We start from the raw sequence: 27,122 nt of genomic DNA, 5'->3' as shown, positions 1-27,122 counted from the left end.
ATATGTTATTGTATTTATTTTGTTTGTTTAATTTTATTTAGTATTTAATAAACGTTTTTTTATTAATTAAGTAAAAATTAAACCTGCTCTACGCAGTAAGAAAATGCTTAATAAGCTTGCTTTTGAACGCTACTAAATTCCGACAGTCTCTGATGTCACTGAGTAGGGTATTCCACAAGCGCGAGAGCGAGATTGTGTATGATGATGAATACGATGATGTCTTATGTGTTGGTATGGCTAGTATGCGTCTATTTTGCGTGCGGGTAAAAAGGTTATTATGATAGGATGACAGGTAACTGAAACGGGAGGCAAGGTAGGTAGGTGTAGAAATGTGAAGGACTTGGAAAAGAAGAACAAGAGAATGAAATTTTCTACGTTCGTTAAGCCGTAGCCAATTTAGAGTTTGGAAGGATGGGGTAATGTGGTCAGCGCGACGGACATCGCAGACGAAGCGAACACAAGAACTATGAACACGTTGTAATGTCCCATCTTTCAAAAAAACTTTTGTAATATTCTAACATACTTTTCTATTACTATTAAATACGAGAAAAATTCGTACCGGCACCGGGAATCGAACCCAGGACCTCTCAGCTCTTCGCACTGAGCGCTCTTACCAACTGAGCCATGCCGGGACACGATCAAGGGCGCCGGCCGAACCCCACTCGTAATGCTTTTTACGGCCTTACTACCTGCACTTGAGACGATACACGTCATGTATGCAGGAGCGCATATTTAAATGACTTTATGGCCATATTCAACATCAGTTTCATGACAACTTCTAACAGTTAATACATCTAATATTCATATGTATGAGGTCTCGCCCACCTCATTGAATATTACACGATTAATATGAACTAGTCAATTGTATTATTACTATTAAATACGAGAAAAATTCGTAGCGGCACCGGGAATAACACGATCCACGGCGCCGGCACGAACCCCTCTCGTGTCCCGGCATGGCTCAGTTGGTAAGAGCGCTCAGCGCGCAGAGCTGAGAGGTCCTGGGTTCGATTCCCGGTACCGGTACGAATTTTTCTCGTATTTAATAGTAATAATACGATTGACTAGTTCATATTAGTCGTGTAATATTCAATGAGGTGGGCGAGACCTCATACATATGAATATTTGATACTTTTCTATGTTAGAAACTCTGAATTCAATAAAATAAACTTTCAATCGTGGCGGCCGTTTGCTGTGCCGACGATAAAACACATTATCGTGCAAAAAATATATATATATTTAAACCACTAACTTCGGAAATTTAGCGTATAGTTTCATAAGAATCTTGCGAAGTCATTGCGACTTAGTAGGCCTAGAAGTTCAAGCTTCAGTTTTATGTGTTATTTTGCTATGAATCTGTCTACTACATGTTTTCCTACCGTTCCATATGAAAGAGATACAGTTGTCTAAGCCATGGGAAAGAATTTGCAGTTAGACAGACAGTAGACGGAGCTGGAGGGAAACCTTGGCAGCTGAAATTGGGCTTGTGCAGTTAAATCGAAATTACAGCGTGCTCAATACCGTAATCATCATGTTAGCCTGGCAGGTGTCACTCAATATTCCCACTACCTTCAAATTTCCGGCACATTGTAAACTTGCCTATAGGTTTTCACGGTTAATATATCATCAAATTCCGCATCTTTTGACACACAATATCCTCCAAATATAATAAAAAGCAAGTCGGTTGCACAACATAATTGTGATCATTATGACGTCACATCCAACACGCCATTTTGTTGTTGTGGCCCTCCATCCATTTAACTTCAATGATATTGACAAATTGCCGTGATAATATATCTCTGTAGATAAGAATTTCTGTCACTCAACGTGTGATTTTCGTGAAATGTTGCGACCATACATCATGTCGGCGCCTCTTTCAAGGCTCGCCAGATGTTCGAAAACTGTTTGTTGCATTGTTTTTTTCGTGTGCAATCATAACGATACCGCCACACTACCAACATCATTACTTTCATTATTTATCAACAGAAATATTTACTGCTGACACTTCTGCGTCATTATTAGCACAGTTTTATTGATGAATTTTCAGCTTTATGTTCGGTATATTCTACCTTAAATACTTTGTATTATTTATACTGTACAAGGTGATAGAGAAAGAATTCAATGTTTTGAAGGTGGCAGTATTCATCAAAATGAATAAGTCTAATAAACGTGTGTTATGAAATTAATAACTTCCAACATAAGTAAATACTTGTTTATCTAGGACTACCGTCAGGGTTGGAACTTTACGCGTAAAAAAGGTAATTTGCATTACAGTAAAATACGTGTAATTAATGCGTATTAAATGTAAAATACGTAAAAAATTTCCAAGAACTTTTATTTTTCTCTTTCTTTGTTCAGTTTGTGATGAAAATTAAGCTTTTGAATTGCCAACAAACCTAGCTTATAACTCAAGGATACCAATTAATGTTAAAAAATAGAGACCTTAAGAAGATTTTGTAATTCATACCGGATGAAGTAAAAGATTTCTCCACAGAACTATACACATAGCCTACGACCAACAAAGATAGTAATGTTAGTGGAAGCGAAGATTGAAAAAATAAGTTTATTAATGTTCTGACATACAAAACGTCTAATCAGCTATGTTCTCCAACTCATAAACTGTTATAGGCTACTAAAAAAAGGACTTTATCACTAAAATTGTTTATTTATAAAACTCCACAAGTGACAAAAACAAAACTTTTGGGAAATCAATAAAAACTGTCTGGTTTAATTAATTTTATTTTAATTATGAAAATCTATTTAACAAGTGATATTAGTTGCTAAATATTAGGTTTATTCACTATTAGTTGCGTTTTGTAATATATATAAAGTCTCCCAAAAAATAAATTAGTTAGAATGTTATGGGGTTTTTCCAGCAAACAAACTGAAAGTAAGCAAAGCATTCCTGTTTTTCTAAGTATTAGAGTGAATGAAAGTAATTATGAACAAATGTTATAATAATCTATGTGAAAACTCTGCAACAGACATTTTTCTTAGTCTATCAGGACTTAAAGGAATGAAGTAATTCATGTTTATATTGTCAAAATCAATAAATGTTAGTTTATTACTCCGTGTATAAAACAGTTTTCCACATTACGTATTTTACATGTTAATTACACGTAAAATACGTGCAGGTAAATTACTCGCCCAACCCTGACTACCGTCAACAGGGGCTACATTGACATAGTTTTAAAAGATATTTTAATGTAACCTTTGTAACTTTGGTTGAAAAAATGAAAAGTGTTTCTAACCACATCAAATCCTTCGGCTAAGAATCTATAATGGTTTAATTTCCGTAAAATACATTAATACTAAATATAAGAAAAAGTCCCTTCTTGTGGTGTCAAACTAGCCCCATGCTTTGGGGTTACTTCGACATGCCATTTGCTTTCGTTGTAGTACAAAGTTGGTCTTCTCTAAGGGCTACTTCGACAGCAACTTTCGTTTTTAAAAATAGTTATACATAAGAAGACAAAATCGTTTTTTATTTTCTATTTATTTGAACTTACCTGAACTTTAATAACAGTGCAATAGTCAACATCATTGAATGTGTTTATAGGAAGAAAAGTTAATGAAACGAGTACATCAGTAGAATGAATAGGAACAGGAATGTAAGAATTGGAAGGCACAATTCAGAGGCAATAATAGTCCAACGCTGTTGAGTAACGGTTAACACGTATGGCCATGAAACGAGCGGGCCCGGGTTCAAATCCTGGTTGGATAAAGTTTAATAAGATATGGTACGGTACGGCACGGTATAGTTTGATATGGTATGGTACGGTATAGTATGGTATGGTATCGTAAGATACGGTATAGTATGGTATGGTATGGTACGGTACCTTAATATTTTAGGAGAAAAATTCGCTCCGGCGTCGGGGATCGAACCCGGGTCCTTCGTTCTACGTACCAAGCGCTCTGACCACTGAGCTACGCCGAATAGTTATAATTTGATATGATATGGTACGGTATAGTATGGTATGGTATCGTACGATACGGTATAGTATGGTATGGTATGGTACGGTACCTTAATATTTTAGGAGAAAAATTCGCTCCGGCGTCGGGGATCGAACCCAGGTCCTTCGTTCTACGTACCAAGCGCTCTGACCACTGGGCTACGTCGAATAGTTATAATTTGATATGATATGGTACGGTATAGTATGGTATGGTATCGTACGATACGGTATAGTATGGTATGGTATGGTATGGTATCTTAATATTTTAGGAGAAAAATTCTCTCCGGCGCCGGGGATCGAACTCGGGTCCTTGGTTATACGTACCAAGCGCTCTGACCACTGAGCTACGCCGAATTCAATCCACAGCACCGGATCGAACCTTCCTCCTTCGATGTTTCCCTTTATGGTGTGACTCCAAATTAGGCATATACAGTATGTGTTGACGTGTATCCAATGTCAACTGCCATTATACTAGGAGCGCACTCAGCTGAGTGACTTGTTGGCCGGGATTCCGCAGTTATTATGCACTGCTAGCTGAGAGAATATTACAGATATATTAATTTGTCCTACAGAATTCATATGTAATATTGACCCTTAATATTTTAGGAGAAAAACTCGCTCCGGCGCCGGAGATCGAACCCGGGTCCTTGGTTCTACGTACCAAGCGCTCTGACCACTGACCTACGCCGAATTCAATCCACAACACCGGGTCGAACCTTCCTCCTTCGATGTTTCCCTTTATGGCCTAACTCCAAGTTAGGCATGTATATATATATATATATATATATATATATATATATATATATATATATATGTTGTATCCAATGTCAACTGCCATTATTGGATTGAATTCGGCATAGCTCAGTGGTCAGAGCGCTTGGTACGTAGAACCAAGGACCCGGGTTCGATCCCCGGCGCCGGAGCGAATTTTTCTCCTAAAATATTAAGGGTCAATATTACAGATGAATTCTGTAGGACAAATTAATATATCTGTAATATGGTACGGTACGGTATAGTACAGAATGGTAAAGTACGGTACGGTATAGTATGGTGTTGTTTGGTATAGTACGATACGGTATATTATAGAATGGTAGTAACTTAAACTAGCATATCAAGATCGCAGCGATGATTGCTATTTTCATTGTAGGCTATATAATTTTATGATGAAAGAGTGATGGAACGGAGAAAAATTCTCTCCGGCGCCGGGATTTGAACCCGGGTTTTCAGCTCTACGTGCTGATGCTATATCATATGTACTTCGGTACATCAAAATATATATGATATGCGTAATAAATCACTTTGTGATTTAAGACGGCGCCTATACCGTCGGATCCCGGCCAACCAGTCACTCATTCGAGTGCACCTCAACACATGTATGGACTTCGGTCCTGCGTTCATAGACATCTATGACGTAGTGCAGAGGGCGGCCACTAGAGGGAACCCAAGAGATGGAGCTTAATCTGAGACGATTCTGACCGGCGTCGGGGTTGTATCCGGCGTGGCTTAGTGGATAAAGCATCAGCACGTAGAGCTGAAAACCCGGGTTCAAATCCCGGCGCCGGAGAGAATTTTTCTCCGTTCCATCACTCTTTCATCATATGATGACGCAGAATATCTGCATGGAAATATCATATGTAGTTCGGTACATCAAAATATATATATAATTTTAGTTTAAGTATATTATATTTGATAATCGTGTACAAAACAGCAACTTCAAAACGCCTACATGTCGACTGTGGTTACAAGTGAATGTAGCCTTTATTTAAATTTGGTATACCATTCATATAGCCACAATTTCGTACACAGCTAATGCAAACCTGAATATGACCTCATTTTTAATAATCACTATAATCTTTCTGTCATTTCATTTCAACATTTAAATAACTTCTCAAGCTGATATACCGTCATTAAACAAAGAAGATAAGGTATCCAACAATCAATTGAGTTGAATCCCTTGCAAAAAGTAGCAGTTTTAAAAATTTCGCAGTAAACGTTCTTAATGCCTTCGCTTTATGAAAGATATAAATGTCAGGGCTATCCAAACTCAGCGCAATAACTTAGCTGCAATATGCTGTAAATAAATAGAAGTTTTTCTTCAGATGAAGATCGGAATTACAGTTTCCCACGGATGCCTGCAATGCCAGACAGCGCTGTGATCGGCCGTATATGTAGATCTGAGCCATAATTACACGGCTTACCGCATGTGGTTGCTGCTTCGCACTAAATCACAGATAATTTTACACGCCACGGCTCTCCGCCACGAGGGAAGGTTTTTATGCCAGCAGGTGTCGAAACAGATTAAGATTACTCTTTTGTTTTCATCACGCCGTCAACTATTATTAATATTCAAATTACTATTCCACACAGAATGTCGTACTAAGACTACGTAATGTCTTCGCCAATATATTATGATAATCCAGGTTAGGACTGTATTGCGCATAGTAATTCAAGATGACGTCATACTACAGTAAATGCATTTTTAGTTTGGATTTTGCTTCAACTGTTTCGTGAACTCTCATTTATACATGTGGATAAGGTAGGTCAAAAGCTTTCTTACACAGTAGTGGAGGCAAGAGAATGCAAAGTTACTAGCTGAAATTAAATTTCAAATTAATCTAAATTGACAAAATAATGATCTGAATTGTCTCGTAAGGAAATATATTACTTTAATGTATTCTTTTCAGAAGATTAACTCCATATCTAGATGAAAATATTGGGAATCATCAGTGTGGTTTTAGGCGTAATAGATCAACTGTTGATCAGATATTTTGTATTCCACAGATAATGAAGAAAAAATGGGGGTATAAGGGTACACTACATCAGTTATCCATAGATTTCAAAAAGGCATATGACTCGGTTAACAGAGACGTTTTATATGATATTCTTATTGAATTTGGTATTCCCAAGAAACTAGTTCGATTAATTAAAATGTGTCTCAGTGAAACGTAAAGCAGAGTCCGTATAGGTCAGTTTCTGTCAGATGCGTTTCCAATTCACTGTGGGCTAAAGCAAGGAGATGCACTATCACCTTTACTTTTTAACTTTGCTCTAGAGTATGCAGTTTGGAAAGTCCAGGATAACAGAGAGGGTTTGGAATTGAACGGGTTACATCAGCTGCTTGTCTATGCGGATGACGTGAATATGTTAGGAGAAAATACACAAACGATTAGGGAAAATACGTGTATTTTACTTGAAGCAAGTAAAGCGATAGGTTTGGAAGTAAATCCCGAAAATACAAAGTATATGATTATGTCTCGTGACGAGAATATTGTACGAAATAGAAATATAAAATTTGGAAATTTATCCTTTGTAGAGGTGGAAAAATTCAAATACCCGGGAGTAACAGTAACAAATATAAATGATACACGGGAGGAAATTAAACACAGAATAAATATGGGAAATGCCTGTTTCTATTCGGTTGAGAAGCTTTTATCATCCAGTCTGCTGTCAAAAAATCTGAAAGTTAGACTTTATAAAACAGTTATATTACCGGTTGTTCTTTAGGGTTAGCATCCTTCAGTAGGCTGTTTCTTCTCAGCCAGTGACCCAACCAATTCCTTTTCCTCTTTCTGATTGTTTCAGTATCATTCTTTCTTCACCCACTCTTTCCAACACAGCTTCATTTCTTATTCTGTCTGTCCATTTCACACGCTCCATTTTTCTCCATATCCACATTTCAAATGCTTCTATTCGCTTCTCTTCACTTCGTCGTAATATCCATCTTTCTTTCCCATACAATGCCACGCTACATACAAAGCACTTCACTAGTCTCTTCCTTAGTTCTTTCTCCAGAGGCCCGCAGAAGACTTTCTGGCAGCAGCTCATATTACTGCTTATAGTACACCCCAAGTATTTGAAGCTGTCTACTTGCTCTACTGTCCCGCGCCGTGGCGTCGTGGTCTAAGGCATCCTGAATAGGACTCGCGTTACGGAATGCGAGCTGGTTCGAATCCTCATGGGGAAAAAAATTTTATCATGCAATTTCGGCCAGTGTATGGGACCGGTGCCCACCCAGCATCGTGATGCACTTGGGGAGCTACGATAGGTAGCGAAAATCCGGTGTCGTAAACCGACTATAACGGCTGGGGGATCATCGTGCTAACCACATGATACCTCCATTCTGGTTGGATAATCGTCCACCTCTGCGTCGGCATGTGGACGTGAGGCCAGCAGCCGGCGGGTCGTTCTTGGCCCTTTAGGGGTGTAACTCGTTTAGAGTTCGTAAATTTACCTTTTTTAATTTTGCTTCCTGTGACCATAGTCTTCGTCTTGTTGGCATTTATTTTCATCCCATACTGCTCACAGCTGTCATTTAGCTCCAGGGACATCATTTTATTTTTACTTAAACTTTTATTGTACCTGAGTTTTTGAATGTACTTCACTCCCACCCGTCCTATTAATGAAGCTCAACTGTCCTCCACACAGAACCAAGTCCGCATATACAGTCATAGTAGTCTTACGATCACAGTAAACAGTACGTTCCAAAAATATGTTCGCGTTTTCCAATGACGAAAGAGCTTTCAATATTGAATCATTTTCGCACAGGTACTGTCGTCCATTTGCCTACGTCGCATCCCGGTTTCCCCCACCCGTTTCTATTCGCTTCTTTGTAAAGGCTAGTGGCTGGGCTGTCTTTTCTGATAACATTAATTTCTGTTAGGAATTGAACGTCTACGTAATATTATACAACTGTTTAAAATAACTTAAATAAAAGGGCCTCGTTAAGTAATTAACTGTCACGTGATTTCCCCATTTCTACGACCCTGCGACATAACCACTTGGACGGAGAGTAGATTTCGTATCGTGCAGAAGTAAGATTGAATTTACAGTACGTAAGGTACTCTTTTATAGAGTGGTACAGAATTATTTCAACATGAGTTACTAGTACGAAGGACGAAACTGATAATTGGAATTAGGTGCAATAGTCTATAGTGCGATAATATGCACATTAGAACTGAAGCCTGTATCGAAATGAACGGCCACCATTTTCAAAAATGTGTTTAAATATTCATATTTGATTATTTTTCAATTTAACTTCATTCTCTATAGTGTACGTTAATGTGCTATAGAAAGTATAATATACACTACATAATGAATACGTCTGCATGGATAGCTCAGTTCGTGAGTAAAAACACTCATTGTTAATTCTGTACTGTATTTTGATTAAACAAAAACCTAATGAAAATTATCGAACTCAAAATCGCGATATTTCCTAGTTTACGTAAATGGATGAACTACTTTTCTTCCCTCCTAGACCTAGTAAAGTATCATCTGACTCCAGTCGTGGAAGAGGGTAGCAACCGTTGATTCAAAGGTATAGCAATGTTAATATTAGAAATGTTAGTAAAAAATAAAATGATGTCCCTGTATAACGTTAGCAATTATTATGTACTGTACCATAGGGGAATGAATTAGCAGATCAACTTGCGAAGGAGGCAGCACGCTCCGAGGATATTCCAGACAGCTACAGCAAGACACCAAAAAGTGCAGTGAAAGGTGAAATACACACTCTCAGTTTAGTGAAGTGGCAAAACGAATGGGACAACACAGTAGAAGGACAAATCACAAAATCTTTCTTCTCAAATATAAACGATCGGTTAAAATTGAAACTTAACATAACCCCAAACTTCACAACTATAATAACAGGACACGGAAATATAAAATCTTATCTACATAAAAATAAAATTATAGATAGCCCATTATGTCCATGCTACAATGACGAACAAACGATAGATCATTTGTTATACAATTGTAAATTACTTGAGAGAGAAAGAGACATTCTGAGAGCGGCAGTTCTAAAGTCTGAAAACTGGCCAGTGAATAAAGACAAACTAGTGCACAAATACCAAAAGAACTTGATCAAATTTACTAACAATATACAGTTTGACAAATTACAATGAAAGAAAAGTACAAAATTCATCCATCTATATTGCCTATAAAGAAACTCTTAGAACAATATAAAGTAATTATATGAACATAGTTTAAGTTAAACCAATGCATGTAGTATTATTCCACAGTAATGGAGCATGTAAAAAAAAGTTCATTGTGAAGTTATTACTAATGAAGAAACAATAACAAACTTGTAAGGTCTGGCGAATGCTGATCTGCTTGTATCAAAGCCAAACCTCGAGACGTGCGCACGGAGATTCCTGCATAATACGGACGTGGTTGTAGTGAAGGTCGTTGCTTCGGTGCCTGTCATGCAAGCGGAGCCAGACGGATGTAATAAAACCCACAAATGGGGAAAGAATAATTATAAAGGGTGGGTCCTGTGTAACGAAGACTGGTTTCCACAGAGTGTCCGCCACCGTACTAGAAGAATTTTTATATAATTCTCTACAATTGAACATATTAGTTTTTTTAGAACAGCGAATGTTGAAGATGTCTGGAATAGTTAAGCTTACTAATCGGTTCTTAGTTCTTTAATGCATGGAAGATTGTTAATCATCTATAAGGAGAAATTTTATGATAGCTGCTATTTCACGAAGGAATATGCGATGAAGACTATCTTAAAGAACATCCCACTATCGTATTCTAACATTTTACAAAACGAAAAGGAAATGTATTGTCTGCAACTTACTTACTTACCGGCTTTTAAGGAACCCGGAGGTTCATTGCCGCCCTCACATAAGCCCGCCATTGGTCCCTATCCTGAGCAAGATTAATCTATTCTCTATCATCATATCCCACCTCCCTCAAATTCATTTTAATATTATCTTCCTATCTACGTCTCGGCCTCCCTAAAGATCTTTTTTCCTCCGGCCTCCCAACTAACACTCTATATGCATTTCTGCAATCCCCCATACGTGCTACATACCCTGCCCATCTCAAACGTCCGGATTTAATGTTCCTAATTATGTGAGGTGAAGAATACAATGCGTGCAGTTCTGTGTTGTGTAACTTTCTCCATTCTCCTGTAACTTCATCCCTCTCAGCCCCAAATATTTTCCTAAGCACCTTATTCTCAAACACACTTAACCTATGTTTCTCTCTCAAAGTGAGAGTCCAAGTTTCACAACCATAAAGAACAACCGGTAATATAACTGTTTTATAAATTCAAACTTTCAGATTTTTTGACAGCAGATTGGATGATAAAAGCTTCTCAACCGAATAATAACAGGCATTTCCCATATTTTTCTGTGTTTAATTTCCTCCCGAGTATCATTTATATTTGTTACTGTTGCTCCAAGATATTTGAACTTCTCCATATCTTCAAAAGATAAATTTCCAATTTTTATATTTCCATTTCGTACAATATTCTCGCCACGAGACATAATCAATTAGAGGAATATAAGGCGACTAAGGGGAAGACAACGAGGAAAGGGGGAATACAAAGAGAATACGGGCAATTCACGGATAAGAAGGGAAAGATAAGGAGAACAAGAGAAAGACCAGCAGAACATGGGGAACACAGACAGAACAATAGGAATGCAAGGAGAACAAAGTAAATGCAAGGAGAACAAGGGAGAAGGTTAATTTTTATTTGATAGTCAATTTCTAAACTACCCTCTCATATATAGTAAGGAGAAGGACATACTTCTACTTAAAAACGATTATAAAAAAACCATCTGCAAGCGGGACTCGTGTTCCGAACTGCTCGGACATGTGTTCGAATCCTGCCTCGGATAGTTACTATGTTGTGCAAGTCTAGTTTCCCAGATAAAGCTCCCTGTGAAGCAGACTTGAATAATTTCAAGGGAAAAATTGTTACGGGATCGATACCCGGCCCAGGAATAATTTTTCCCTTGAAATTATTCACTTACTGTGTTGTATATCTCCGCAGTTGTAAGCCGAATGTCCAATCATTTCACGGCGAATCTTTGAATTCACCTTGCCAAAATATCTTCTGAATTTCACCGACATAAATAACAGCATATTTAATACAAGATTGTTAAGTAATCAATTTGGAAAGGACTAAAAACATAGAAAAGAGCCTCAGTTTGTTTAGACGAGAGATAACTGTGCATTTCTCCGTCAGGAATCAAACCTGAGTGCACTGGATCTTTAAATACAAAAGCTAAGACTTATGGACCATTCACAATGACAACGACGCCATTTCCTCATATTCTGTCGTATACTTCAGCGCTCCACGATTGTGTTCTGTTTGCAAATCACGTAAGCATAAGCATGAAAGTTTGGAGTTTGCAAACTTTCATGTTTACGTCTTACGGTAATGTTTGTGTCAATGTTTATGTGAATCATTGTGAATGATCCCATTTGATAACCTGGGCGCAAACTTCTGTGTTTATGTTACGGTTATGTTTAATTTTCATTGTGAATGGGCCTTTCAGATGAAAGCGGAGATCTTCATAGACTTAATATTAAAAACACTGTTTTTTCTAACAACTGGAAAAGGCATTATGTCTTTTACACCATATTTTAGCTATGAAGTAAAAGACTTTAAAGCCACAATTTCCGTAATAAGATAAACTGTTTTCTTTCAACTCTCTTTTATAAGGTAGCAATTCCATGATAATCAAAAGTCCTGCACTTCATTCCCTAGCTGCTGGTAGTCGCCCATCACGTAAGTGTATGTTTACCTGCACAAATTACACGTTATTCCAACAACCGCGACTGGCAAGACGAAACTTTATGTATTGCGGCTGATAGAGTGATAGGTATGTTTTTGATGGAGGAGAAAAGGGGGTTCTGTGGAGAGAAAAAGAGAGGAAGGTTTTTAATGGAGACCTTTACAACCTCGAAGCCATTTTGGATTATGACCAATATGAACTATGTATACCTTGTAGTAGTTTCCATCGTTTCGTCGACTCTAGCATCTTCTAAATGACTCCTCCCCGGCTGTGGATTGGCTTATGGAGAAACCAGTCTTCTTTTTCCCAATCTTCCTAACCCTGTTATTTTGGACGTGGCTTCATCGCAACCCCATCATTTGGGTGCAATTATTTCGGAGCCTCCAGTTATGTTTGATGGGCAACAACGGCTCCGTGGAGAATTATTATAGCTTGCTAGCTGGCCAGTCCCGCTTTTACCAACGCGCTACGCTACCTTCTTCTTTTTTTTTCGCTTTTTCTCATTCTCTTTTTATTTCCTTAATGTAATGCACAATCACTTTGTACAAAAAATGGTGCACCGCCACGACAGAAAATAATTTTACCAGGTTTCTGATCCTCCTAAAATAGGTAGCCATATTATTTTCACTGCGTCGGACAGGGGTGTCACCAGATTATAATATGTAGGCCTAACTACCGGTTTTATTTTTCAAATGCTCTCCGTTAGATTCCTAAACGAGTACTTTGTCCTGCAACGTATAACTTCCGTTTTATTTAAAGTAAAATATAGTTTATCCAGACCTGCTGATCCGGAGTTGCGCTCAGGTGTGGGTTCGATTCCCGCTTGGACTGATTACTTACTTACTTACTTATTTACTGGCTTTTAAGGAACCCGGAGGTTCATTGCCGTCCTCACATAAGCCCGCCACCGGTTCCTATCCTGAGCAAGATTAATCCATTCTGTATCATCATATCCCACCTTCCTCAAACCCATTTTAATATTATCTTCCCATCTACATCTCGGCCTCCCTAAAGGTCTTTTTACCTCCGGCCTCCCAACTAACACTCTATATGCATTTCTGGATTCGCCCATACGTGCTACATGCCCTGCCCATCTCAAACGTCTGGATTTAATGTTCCTAATTATGTCAGGTGAAGAATACAATGCGTGCAGTTCTGTGTTTTGTAACTTTCTCCATTCTCCTGTAACTTCATCCCTCTTAGCTCCAAATATTTTCCTAAGCACCTTATTCTCAAACACCCTTAACCTATGTTCCTCTCAAAGTGAGAGTCCAAGTTTCACAACCATAAAGAATAAGCGGTAATATAACTGTTTTATAAATTCTAACTTTTAGATTTTTTGACAGCAGACTGGATGATAAATGCTTCTCAACCGAATAATAACAGGCATTTCCCATATTTATTCTGTGTTTAATTTCCTTCCCGAGTATCATTTATATTTGTTACTGTTGCTCCAAGATATTTGAACTTCTCCACCTCTTCAAAAGATAAATTTCCAATTTTTATATTTCCATTTCGTACAATATTCTCGTCACGAGACATAATCATATACTTTGTCTTTTCGGGATTTACTTCCAAACCTATCTCTTTACTTGCTTCCAGTAAAATTCCCGTGTTTTCCCTAATCGTTTGTGGATTTTCTCCTAACATATTCACGTCATCCGCATAGACAAGCAGCTGATGTAACCCGTTCAATTCCAAACCCTCTCTGTTATCTCGGACTTTCCTAATGGCATACTCTAGAGCAAAGTTAAAAAGTAAAGGTGATAGTACATCTCCTTGCTTAAGCCCACAGTGATTGGACTGATTACTGGTTGATTTTTTTTCCTAGGTTTTCCCCAAAACGTAAGGGGAATGTCAGGTAATCTATGGCGAATTCTTGGCTTCATCTCGCCAAATAACATCTCGCTATCATCTCTTCCATCAATGTGAAATAACCTAGTCTTTGATAGCCTATAGCGTTGTTAAATAACCAAGTAAATAACCGGTCGGCTGCTTGAAAACGATATGGTGTTGGAAATGTATACGGTATGATCCCAGGACACCTGCCATCCCGCCAGAATTTTTCTTAGTTTTTCTGTTTTCGAGACGTCGGAAAAGGGAGTTGTGTTCAACCCCCGCAAGGTATTGTGAGATATTTTGTACTCGAAACCTCGCACTACAGAACAAAGGAAGGTGCCAATGGAATATTTCATAACAAAAAAAATATATAGCCTACTCGGACATTTCGTCACGGTAAAGGGAAATGAAACTATCATATTTTAGTAGTCTTCATATATTTTGCCACAGGGAATGTCTTGTACGTTTCCTTGGTAACTACTACTGCTCTATGGCGCTACAATCCAATTTAGGATCTTAGCCTCTCATGATTTTGTTCCACTGTCGTCTATCCTTAGCTTTCAGTCTCCGTTTTCCGATATTTATTCTCAGTAAGTCGTTTTCTATATCGTCCACCCATCTACAAAGTCTTCTGTCTTTCTTCTACCACCAGGTTTGCCATCAAACAATGTTTTAACAACTCTATAATCTTCCATTCTCATCACATGTCCCAGCCACGAGATTCTTTTGCTTTTAATTTATGCTGTAATAGCCGGGTTTCCATACATCTGTTCGACTTCATTGTTTGTCCTTATTTTTCAACCAGCCTATTATCATCTTGCTTTGGCCCAAGAATTCTCCTAAGAATTTTCCTTTCCTAAGTTGCTATGGTGATCTCATTTGTTTTCCTTAGTCTCCATGTTTCTGCTGCAGACATGACTCTTAGCTGTATAATTGTTCTATATACAAGTTTGCACTTTCTTGATATATTTTTGTTTTGATTCTAACAGACATTTCGTCGTTGTCAGTCGGAATAGTTCCCAGATATTCATAACTTTTAATTATATCAAATATAACACCATCCATTTAAATATCATTAACTCTATTCCATCCATTTATATTTCTGTATGCTATTAGATATTTAATTTTCAAGTTAATAACAGTCAGTACTAGCTTGATGCCTTTGTCGTAAGTTCTTTAAATGCCTCTTTTGGAGTGTTTATATTTCTTTCTTTCAGTAACATTATCCTGAATTGAGCGTGATATTCTACGCTTTATTTCGACCTCTAGACGGGAAGACAAATTCTATAATAGTAATATACGTTACAAGAGCGGTATGTTGACGTTTTCATGGTCGAGGAAAAGATTGAAAAAGCGAAACGTAGTTGAGCTTTTTTAATTTCCGAGAACATGAAAACAAACATACCGCTCGTGTATCGTACATTATTTTGTTCGAAGATCGTTTATTACATACATACCTGAAAGACGAATTTCTAATTAGTTGCAATGAAATCTCCATGTTGGTTTCTGTTTAATGACAGCAACTTCGGAAAACCAAAATATCTTTCTTCAACATTGTTGCTATAAAATGTTTTCTGTGTTTACTATACTCCAGCAGGCCGTGATATACGTCTGTCTTTTTTTCCCCCCCAGTCTATAAATGCGAACTTAAAACAAACGGTAAGGTTATGTAATGATTTATTTTTCATTTTAATATTTTAACAATATTATTTATATAACATATTGCAGTAATAACATCCGCATCTGGAATCTTGTTGATTTTTTCACGGCTTCCTTAATGTTACTTGTATCAGGAATGCAGTAAGTTTCGTGGAGTAGTAGACTTTACTTAATTTTTGCAAATATTTAAAAACAATAATTAACAGTGCAATTTAGGTGAAATTGCAGTGGTAAGTTTCCAATTTATAATTATTACTATGTTAAACGTCTCTAAAAATAATATGTTAAAAGCCTAAAGCAGTAAAATGAATGTCGCGCTTAAGCGGTAAGAAGAGGGAAATTGTTATGTGTGTTACGTTGGGAATACTGAATGTGGTATTTCACACTTACCGTGTATTGGTTCTGTGCGGAAAACAAGCAAATACGCACGATCTCGCACAAACGTTTTTGTGTTCGTGAAGCAAAGGGGGATATAGAGAAATTTGAAAAGTGAGCATTCGCCTCTGAAAAAAATGCAAGGATATTTATAAGTGAGTGGAGCATATTGTAGCCATGTTATCAAGAATACCGTGACGATAATATTTCTCAATATTTAAAGGCTCTTAGATATATTGGCGGAATTTTTTAAAATGTGTGCTTATATGCGGATGACGTGAATATGTTAGGAGAAAATCCATAAACTACTAGGAAAAACACAGAAATTTCACTTGAATCAAGTAAAGAGATAGGTTTGGAAGTAAATCCCGAAAAGGCAAAGTATAATATGATTATGTCTCGTGAACAGAACATAGTTCGAAGTGGAAGTATTAAAATTGGAAATTTATCCTTTGAAAAGGTGGGAAAGTTAAAATATATTGGAGCAAAGTAACAAATATAAATGACACTCGAGAGAAAATTAAACGCAGAATAAATGTGAAAGTGTCTGTTATTATTCGGTTGAGAAGCTTTTGTCAACCAGTCTGCTCTCGAAATACCTGAAAGTTAGAATTTATAAAACAGTTATATTACCGGTTGTTCTGTATGGTTGTGAAACTTGGACTCTCTCTTCGAGAGAGGAACAGAGGCTAAGGGTGTTTGAGAATAAGGTTCTTAGAAAAATATTTCGAGCTAAGAGAGATGAAATTACAGGAGAATGGAGAAAATTACACAACGCAGAACTGTACGCATTGTATTCTTCACCTGACATAATTAGAAACATTAAATCCAGACGTTTGAGATGGGCAGGGCATGTACCACGTATGAACGAATCCTGAAATGCATATAAAGTGTTAATTGGGAGACCGGAGGGAAAAAGACCTTTGGGGAGGCTGAGACATAGATAGGAGGATAATAGAAGCATGTACTCGTAATTTTATTATAATGAAACTAAAATAACAACATGATATTATTCTCTTTGCTTAGGGCCTATCTAAGGGCCCCAAAAATTCCACTATCCATAATTTCAAAAAACATTAATGGCAGCGGTGGGACTCGAACCCGCGCCTCCGAAGAGACTGGTACCTTAAACCAGCGCCTTAGACTGCTCGGCCACGCTACCACGCATTAACCGGTTCTTTTATAACAAGAGAATTTTATATCTTGTTGACAGTCTCGTTGTCTTAATTTTATCTCGTATTTTAGTGTTACATGATTATTTATCTACGATCTACTGTATACGAAGAGGATTTAGTCCGTTACGTCATACAATAGAATTCAATGGAGTTGGTTCATTTCTTATTAATAGAGTCCTGCGTTTGGTTATTTTGGATACAAGTTAGCTGTTACTCGAACATACTAGCTTCGCGCTGAGATCTCTCTCCGTAAGCTCCGGTACTGTTTATATATACAGGGTGATTCACGAGGATTTAACGTCACTTACGGAGCTTATTTCCGAAGACATTCTGAGTAAAAAAGTCATATAAACATTTGTCCTAATCTCAATATTTTCAGGGATACATTAATATAAAGTTGTTTGTAAAATACCTTTTTCTTTAGTTTTAAGGGTAAAAGAATATTACAAATAGAGAATGAACTATTCAGAAGTATCATTTCTTTAATTGGCTAGTGTTCTGAAGCAAAAAATGTGTTGTAAATTGCTTTGTATAGATTTTGTTTTTCAATTTTTAACTAAAATTTACATCATTCTTACGCACTTATCACAAAAATTGTTACAAATCATACGACTTCAGGAACTTGATTCTTTACAGTTTAATTATGCATCCTAATATACATTCTTAAATAATTTACAAGAGTGGCGTGATTTTGTAACAATTTTTGTAATAAATGTGTAAGAAAATGTAATTTTGTAATTAAAAGTCGAAAAAAAAAACTATACGAACTAGCTGTCAATTTCACAACACATTTCTAGCTTGAGAATATTAGCTAATTAAAGAAATGATACAACTGAATAGTTCATCCTTTATCTGTAATATTCTTCTACCCTTAAAACTAAAGAAAAAATAGTATATTACTAACAACTTCAAATTAGTGTAACTGAAAATATAGAGATTAGGACACATGTCTATATGATATTTTTTGCTCAGCATGTCTTCGGAAATAAGCTCCGTGAGGGACAGTAAATCCTCGTGAATCACTCTGTATAACAATATATATAAAACGTCTGCTTCAATTGGTTAAGGCGGAAAAGCACGAAAAATCTGGACTAAGTTGAACTGGGGACCACTCGTTTCACAGTCAGACATGCTAACCGTTACTCCACATTGGTGGACATCTGTAGAAGTTGAGATAAATACCTGCTTCCCTATTGAGAATTGAATCCGAGCCCTCTAGATTTGTAGTTACAACATTTACGCTTTAATCATACTCCGGGTTTATACGGTTTAATTGTGGGACACTTAAGCTATCTACTGTATTATCCTGTAGCTCAGCACTGCATCAATTCATCTCGAGCACAACACGAAGACTGCTGAGCTCTACACACGACGACCAGTTCGGCCGGAGTCGACATTCTTGTCTCGAGCAACATTTGCTTTACATTCATCAGAGATGTGGATCTACTCCAGCATAATTTATTTAAAATTCTTGGTCTTTGTTTACTCTCTCACAAAGAAGAAATAAATCAATTCGAAACCTAAAAACTCGAGATGTGAAACAAAATTGTGATCACCTCCTTTGGCATTCCGTTAGTACCTTCGTAACGAGCTTCTCATCTCCTGGAATGTGTGTTTAATTTTGATTGCGGCTTAATTTATTATGTATTAATCAAGTCAACAACCCGGACGATAGAATCGGATCTTGTGAACAACTTGTCAAATAACAATTGCTGTTTTTGACAGCAGGGCGTTTCTTTACACACAAGGGTAAATTTTTAGAAGGGCCGCGTCTGTGATTCAAGTACCAGCACGCTGGCCGTCCATCCAGACGGCTCAGGTTCGATCCCCGCCTAGGTCGTGATAAAATTTGTGCTGTACAAATGAAACGTTCCAGCGGGATTTTTCTCGGGGTACTCGGTTACCTTCTATTATTCCACAAAAACTCTCGACTTCCCTCTCACTTCATCTATCATCTTTAATAATGAAAATAGGCTGGTGTGAAGTCTTTGGTGTTGTACGGGTTTCCGATGCTGATATAGGAAGGATTTGGGCTCCGGATCCCTGGGTGTTATCAGGGTACTCGTCCGCGAAACGGGACCTGGCTCTGTTAGGGGCTGGAGCAGGATGGCCTACATATCAGCGTCGGATTCACGAATGTCATCCAGACCATCAATCCGACATGGACAATCAATGCATGTATACAATATAGGGCACACGATGGGCGAAAGCGTGTCTAAGTGTATGGACACAACTCAGACCAGCTCTTATAAAACCAAACAAAACCAGCCAAACTTTTCGAAGGCCCTATCTAACTCAGATAAAAAAGGGTGAAAAGTCACATCCTATAGGCCTATTTAGCCATATGTATACATACACAGGGTGTTAGAGAAATACTAGGACAAACTTCGTGAGGTTGTAGAGGAGGACATTTTAAGGGATTTCAGATAGGGAAGGTATAACCGCCGAAGCTTTTATTTTGGCGCAAAATTCTTACGTTTTATATCTATGTACAGGTCCGCCGAGTTAGCTCTGTGGTAGCGTGTTTGCCTCCAGACTAGCCGGCCCGGGTTCGATTACCGGCGAGGTCAGAAATTTATACCACGGGACTAGAAGAGATGGCGGTTCACAACTTCTAATCACTAAATTGTGCACCAATATGCCTGGGTTAAATCCAAAATCTCTCCGCAGTGCATATGAAAGCAAGGCATATGTCACCGTTGATAGTGATTCGTCCGTCGGATGGGGACGTTAGGTCTGGCTGCCCTCTTGATGCTATTTGACAGGAGTAGGCTACGTGCTGGCACCGGGTTTACCCTTCCCATTCCCGACACTACACTTACACGAACACTTAACATACACTCACCCTAGTACACGACATAACTCTTCACAGATACACAGCAAGCATAATGTGGCCCGCCGATCTGGTGTGCAACTCGAAACGGGTCAATTCCTGCCATCTATCCGACGTATGCGGAACCCGAATCACGGAAAGTGAAGTGGGTAGGCATTAGACACACACACATGTCTATGTACAGTGTTAATTAAATCAAGTATCAACATTGGGTACTATACTTCAAAATAAATTATATTACGATATACCGAACAGGTATTAACACAAAACAATTAGTAAGGAACACATTTTATTCCATCAAGTTATAAAGAGAACAAAAAAAAAAAAAAGAAAAGAAAAGAACCCGACAACTTCATAGCAAGTTTTCAAATTGTCTGCTGGGAGCGTTAATACTCGCTTGTGCACTGTCAACACGAACTGACCACAACTCAGACTAAAGAGAGCAAGTAGCGAGCAGGCTGATGTTTGATTACCCCTAACCGTCATTTCAAAATCATTACATATATGTTTGCATATCTGTAAGGATAAAGGAGTAGTACGTCTACAATTACTATTTAACTCGAGAAAGAGACTTCAGGGGATATACATTCCCAATTTCAAAATTCTTAAGGGGAGAGGATGGTATTTTTTCTAACTTTTTTCCTATTTGGTGTAAAATATTAATTTTTTGTATGTAGAGAGCTCATAGCCATAGCAACTCAACCAAAAATAAATATTTTGAAAAAAAATTATTTGGGGGCCCAGATTTGAAAAAAATATATATACCAAATGCAGGATTTTACTAAAACCGATATATCTAAACCATTTTTAAAGGTAGATTGATCCATTTTTTGCAATGTACTTGCAAAATCTTTCTCTACAAACTGTCTGTAACAGAAGTTTGATATTTGTCCCTACGTTTGTAAAATAAATAATTAAAATTTAATAACACTTTTCTGAATTCCTTTCTTGCAAACAAACGCACGTTGTTTTAAAATGAAATCAAATAAAATTCTGTTATAGAGAAAAGTTTCCTAATAATTTAAAGAAGGTGTGTTCTAAATTTCATGCATGTATCTTTAATAGTTCAGGAATTATAATAAAATTATCCATTTTTGTCTGGCAATTGCAAAAAAATTAAGTTACCGTAAACCGATAATTGGGGGCGTGTGATTTAAAAATCCATAGCGCAGGAAGTTTAAAAATGGCGTCTCAACATCCGATAAGGGCACAAATACCCACGAAATATTATGCATTGCATTCCACACATATCAAAGAGTATTTTAAAGAAAAAAATTGTTTTTTTGAAAATTCAATTTACCGGAAACAATAAAAGTGGGAGAGTGATTTAAAAATCCATAACGCAGGAAATTTAAAAATGGCGTCTCAATATCTGATAAGGACACAAATACCCACAAAATATTATGCTATGCATTCCACACATATCACAGAGTATTCTAAGAATTTTTTTTAATTTACTCATTTTTCACCAAAAAAATACCATCCTCTCCCCATAAAATATCCACCCCTACAACTCCAAGAAGTTTGTTCTAATATATTGTGACTCCCTGTATACCGGGTGTTTCAGTAAAAGCGTGCAAAAATTAAACATTGCATAGGGGATGCTCTACAGAACATTTCGACATAGAACTTAGGATCTCACGAGCTAGAACATTTCCATCACTATTACTGTTTTCCGGACTATTTACAGTTTCTTTTTACAAGCATTTATTTACATTTAGTTTTTACATTAGATTATTTACATTTATTACTGTGTTGTATCATATCATTGACAAACCTGAGGTAAGCACGTATCTCACAACAGTTATCCAAAATGACGGCTACGAACCGCAATGCAAGCAGACATCAGCGTACGAGATTGTGCCACATTCTTTCAAATCGCTGCCGTGTTTCGAATCACATCACATGCGACTATAATCCTGACAACTAATCTATGTCTGTGTCCACTGGGATCTCATATTGTAACAAGTGATTCTAGATATCCCCATACGAAATAATCGAGTGGACTCAGGTCGGGTGACCTCGCAGGCCATAGACTGGGCCTCCTCTTCCAATCCAGCGACCAGGAAATGTAAACAAAATAAATAAAATAATATATATAAACTCTATAGGGTCTTCTCGTCCTATAAATAAATTTAAGCTTTTTAACTTAAGAATTAAATTCAACAAAAACAATAAGAAACACTATATTCCTCGTCCAACCATTCATTCCAGTCCATATCCACATGTACCGGTATTGCGGCATCGTACTGTTCGACTCTTCAAATGGCATGAAAGGATCTGTCGTTGATTCATAGCATGTTCTGACATGAGACAATGCAAATACGATAAGACAATACCACCTTGTGGACGATAGGTAAACAAAATGCATCCATCAAGCTCTCCCCCACATGTTTAAGTTCATATCTCCTTAAGATGTCTCCGAGACCATAAGTTCCCTATCTCAAAATATTCAGCTGAGCATCCCCTATGTCCTGTTTAATTTTTTCACGCTTTCACTGAAACACCCTGTATATAAAAGATCGCAAAGTGATCATTCCGGTCAGACACTTAATGAGAGCTATAGCTGTCCACTCATTTATATCAGTCCACACCTGTAGAGTAACGGTCAGCGCGTCTGGCCGCGAAACCAGGTGGCCCGGGTTCGATTCCCGGTCGGGGCAAGTTACTTGGTTGAGGTTTTTTCCGGGGTTTTCCCTCAACCCAAGATGAGCAAATGCTGGGTAACTTTCGGTGCTGGACCCCGAACTCATTTCACCGGCATTATCACCTTCATCTCATTCAGACGCTAAATAACCTCAGCTGTTGATAAAGCGTCGTAAAATAACCCAATAAAAAATCATTTATATCGATGACATAAAATATTTGCTCATTAAAAATTAAAACATAATATTCCGGCCTACCATGTATCCTTGCATATTGTTGTTATTGCTAGTAGTCAATTTCCGAAGACAGGTTTGAACCTCATAAGCGACACCAATATGGTATCCCTTATGAGACAACTAGGCAAGGAGATAACGGGGGGGTAGGGTGGCCAGTTCCTTTCCCCCTCAATTGCATACATCGCTGACTAGTAACATATGACGCTAATCAGTCTTCAGATGTATACAAACAATTGAAGAACTAACATTCTAAATGAGCTAAGTGCCAATTTTTGAAATTCAATTTTATTCAATCTGAGGGAGGAACATCCATATGAGAATATCATACTAAATTGTCTTTGTCGTAGCTCAACTGTAAGTGACTCATTCGTAGGCCAAAAGATAGTGCTGTAGGTATCTCAACATGCATTTCGCAGTCTGTTTTTCATCAATATCTCAGAAGTTTTTTTTGGCACTTAGCACATTTAGAATGTTAGGTCCTCATTTGCTCTTCCTCTGACATATATCGTCAAGTGAGATGTACTGTCTGATAATAGATGTACATATATCAGCCAGAACCCCGATCACCAAGATTCCATCCCTACAAAATGTGTGTGGTTCAACAATAAAATTGTGATTCCAATGATTTGGAGACTTATCATGACCACAAAGGTCTCCTGATCTTACTGTTCCTGATTTTTTTCTGTGGGGCAATCTGAAGGACCGAGCGTATCCGACTCGACCAGCTACGACAGAAATTCTAAAGAGAAGAATTCGAGAAGAGCTTGCCGCTGTGTCCATGTTCAAAACTGCGTAATTTCATAAATTATTGCGTAGGCTACTTTCCAGAGTAAGAGAATATTTCAAATAATTGATTAAATGGCGATCTTACTCGTGTTAACTATGTAAGCATGTGCGGCTTACAGCTGTTTCGGTGCTACTTGACACCATCCTCAGAGCCTTCTGTGTCTCGGCGCCATCTCAACTTCGCTGCCTGTTGTGTGGGTGCGTTCGTGTGTTGAAGAGTTGTGTCAAATAGTGTGTGTATTCTGAAATTGATCTGTGTGTTGAGAATTTGATCAGGGTGTGTTTTAGTATGTCTGTATTTCATATTGTTCTAGTGTGTTGAGTTTTTGGTTTTTGGGTTGTATGTGTAGGATTTCCATGTCTGTATTTATGTTATTGTTTGTGTGGTTAGCATTAGTTATGTGTTCGGCATATGTAGATGTATTGTGTCCTCTGGTTATTGCTTTAATGTGTTCTTTGTATCGAGTTTGGAATGATCTGCCTGTCTGTCTAATGTGGAAACTGCCGGAACTATTACACGTGAGTTTGTATACGCCTGTGTGGTTGTATTTATTTGTTTGTGTTATTTGTGTGTTGAGACATTGGACAGACAGGCAGAACATTCCAAACTCGATACAAAGAACACATTAAAGTAATAACCAGAGGACACAATACATCTACATATGCCGAACACATAACTAATGCTAACCACACATACTATAACATAAATACAGACATGGAAATCCAATACATAGGCCTACAACCCAAAAACCAAAAACGCAACACAATAGGAGAATATGAAATATACAGACACACTAAAACACACCCTAATCAAATTCTCAACACACAGATCAATTTCAGAACACACACACTATTTGACACAACTCTTCATCTCACGAACTCACCCACACAACAGGCAGCGAAGTTGAGATGGCGCCGAAACACAGAAGGCTCTGAGGATGGTGCCAAGTAGCACCGAAACAGCTGTAAGTCGTACATGCTTTCATAATTAAAAAAACGAGTAAGATCGCCATTTAATCAATTATTTATATTCAAGTGTTAAAAGTAGTGTACGAAAGATTCAACATCGAGAATATTTCAGTTGTAATGGAGGCCATTTGAAGGATGTTGTTTCCTAAAAATAAGTTAATCTATTTCTATACAATTTTCCCAGGCTTTACGGTCATTTATGCAATGTAAAGCAGGGAGATGCACTATCACCTTTACTTTTTAACTTCGCTCTAGAATATGCCATTAGGAAAGTTCAGGATAACAAGCAGGGTTTGAAATTGAACGGGTTACATCAGCTTCTTGTCTATGCGGATGACGTGAATATGTTAGGAGAAAATCCACAAACGATTAGGGAAAACACGGAAATTTTACTTGAAGCAAGTAAAGCGATAGGTTTGGAAGTAAATCCCGAAAAGACAAAAGTATATGATTATGTCTCGTGACCAGAATATTCTACGGAATGGAAATATAAAAATTGGAGATTTATCCTTCGAAGAGGTGGAAAAATTGAAATATCTTGGAGCAACAGTAAAAATATAAATGACACTCGGGAGGAAATTAAACGCAGAATAAATATGGGAAATGCCTGTTATTATTCGGTTGAGGAGCTCTTATCATCCAGTCTGCTGTCCAAAAATCTGAAAGTTAGAATTTATAAAACAGTTATATTACCGGTTCTTCTGTATGGTTGTGAAACTTGGACTCTCACTCTGAGAGAGGAACATAGGTTAAGGGTGTTTGAGAATAAGGTGCTTAGGAAAATATTTGGGGCTAAGCGGGATGAAGTTAAAGGAGAATGGAGAAAGTTACACAACACAGAACTGCACGCATTGTATTCTTCACCTGACATAATTAGGAACATAAAATCCAGACGTTTGAGATGGGCAGGGCATGTAGCAGGTATGGGCGAATCCAGAAATGCATATAGAGTGTTAGTTGGGAGACCGGAGGGAAAATGACCTTTAGGGAGGCCGAGACGTAGATGGGAGGATAATATTAAAATAGATTTGAGGGAGGTGGGATATGATGATAGAGACTGGATTAATCTTGCTCAGGATAGGGACCGCTGGCGGGCTTATGTAAGGGCGGCAATGAACCTCCGGGTTCCTTAAAAGCCATTTGTAAGTAAGTAATGTGCTAATATTTTATTGTTTTGCTCGCCATGTGTGGCCCCACACGTTTAAGAAGCCCTGAGCTGCGAGGAGCGGGAACGGCTCCACTTTGCAAGGCCGAGTTTCCGCAGACCAGACTACACCTCTCTGGGCTGAACACACCTTCGTAATATTCGTTGGGATTCAAGCTGAGACTGGCGGTTGGCTGCAGATGGTTCAAATTAAGGGCCTGACCGTCGAATCGGAAACTTCTATCAAAAATGACTCCTATCAATACGAGGAGGGCTTCACCTCGCCAAGGCGCTCATTTCAGGGTGGGGCTTCCAAAACGTGCGCCGGCCGGCAAGACACAAGATTGAAAATTGCTGCAGAGAAGATGAAAGCACTGGATTTATTACACTAATATCTCATTGTTTTCCTTCGCTGGGAGATTTAGTGTTAAAATGTGGGAACTGGAATGACTACTTGCAAGCGAATGCCTGGAAATAACTTTCATAAAGAAACGACTACTGCGTCCAGAAACAAATTATGAAATATATTCAATTTGCTGAAGAGCAGTGGGTTACTGGAATAGCTGACTCGAAACTGAGGAGACAATTCCAATTTTAGTGATTGGCAAACCCTTATGCAAATCTAATCTTTCAGGTGAAGCTTCCTGTAAAGCAGATTTGAATAATTTCAAGGGAAAAATTGTTCCGGGACCGGGTATCGATCCCGGGACCTCTGGTTGAACGTACCAGCGCTCTACCACTGAGCTACCCGGGAACTCCACCCGACACCGTCTCAACTTTTCCCTTTATATCCACACAACTCGCGTGGGCTGACGAAACGCCAGAGACCCACAACGAGTGCACACAATCTCTGTGTGACTTGGAATTGTGGTTTTCTGTTAACGTACACAGTAACGTATATATTATGCAAATCTAGTCCTTCAGGTGAAGCTGCCTGTAAAGCAGATTTGAATAACCCTTACCATCTTTACAAAAC

The 27,122-nt window shown here is 38.0% G+C and overlaps 2 non-coding genes across 2 annotated transcripts; both read right to left on the bottom strand.

The window, feature by feature from the left end:
• Positions 1 to 556: 556 nt before the first annotated feature.
• On the bottom strand, positions 557 to 632 carry TRNAF-GAA (transfer RNA phenylalanine (anticodon GAA)). The gene has a single exon. It is a non-coding gene; the product is annotated as a tRNA-Phe (tRNA).
• A 16,805-nt stretch (positions 633 to 17,437) lies between these two features.
• TRNAL-AAG (transfer RNA leucine (anticodon AAG)) lies at positions 17,438 to 17,519 on the bottom strand. The gene has a single exon. It is a non-coding gene; the product is annotated as a tRNA-Leu (tRNA).
• Positions 17,520 to 27,122: the final 9,603 nt, after the last annotated feature.

The sequence above is a fragment of the Periplaneta americana genome, chromosome 17 (genome assembly GCF_040183065.1).
Source record: "Periplaneta americana isolate PAMFEO1 chromosome 17, P.americana_PAMFEO1_priV1, whole genome shotgun sequence".
NCBI classification, from domain to species: domain Eukaryota; kingdom Metazoa; phylum Arthropoda; class Insecta; order Blattodea; family Blattidae; genus Periplaneta; species Periplaneta americana.
This window is presented reverse-complemented; position numbering and strand designations above follow the sequence as displayed.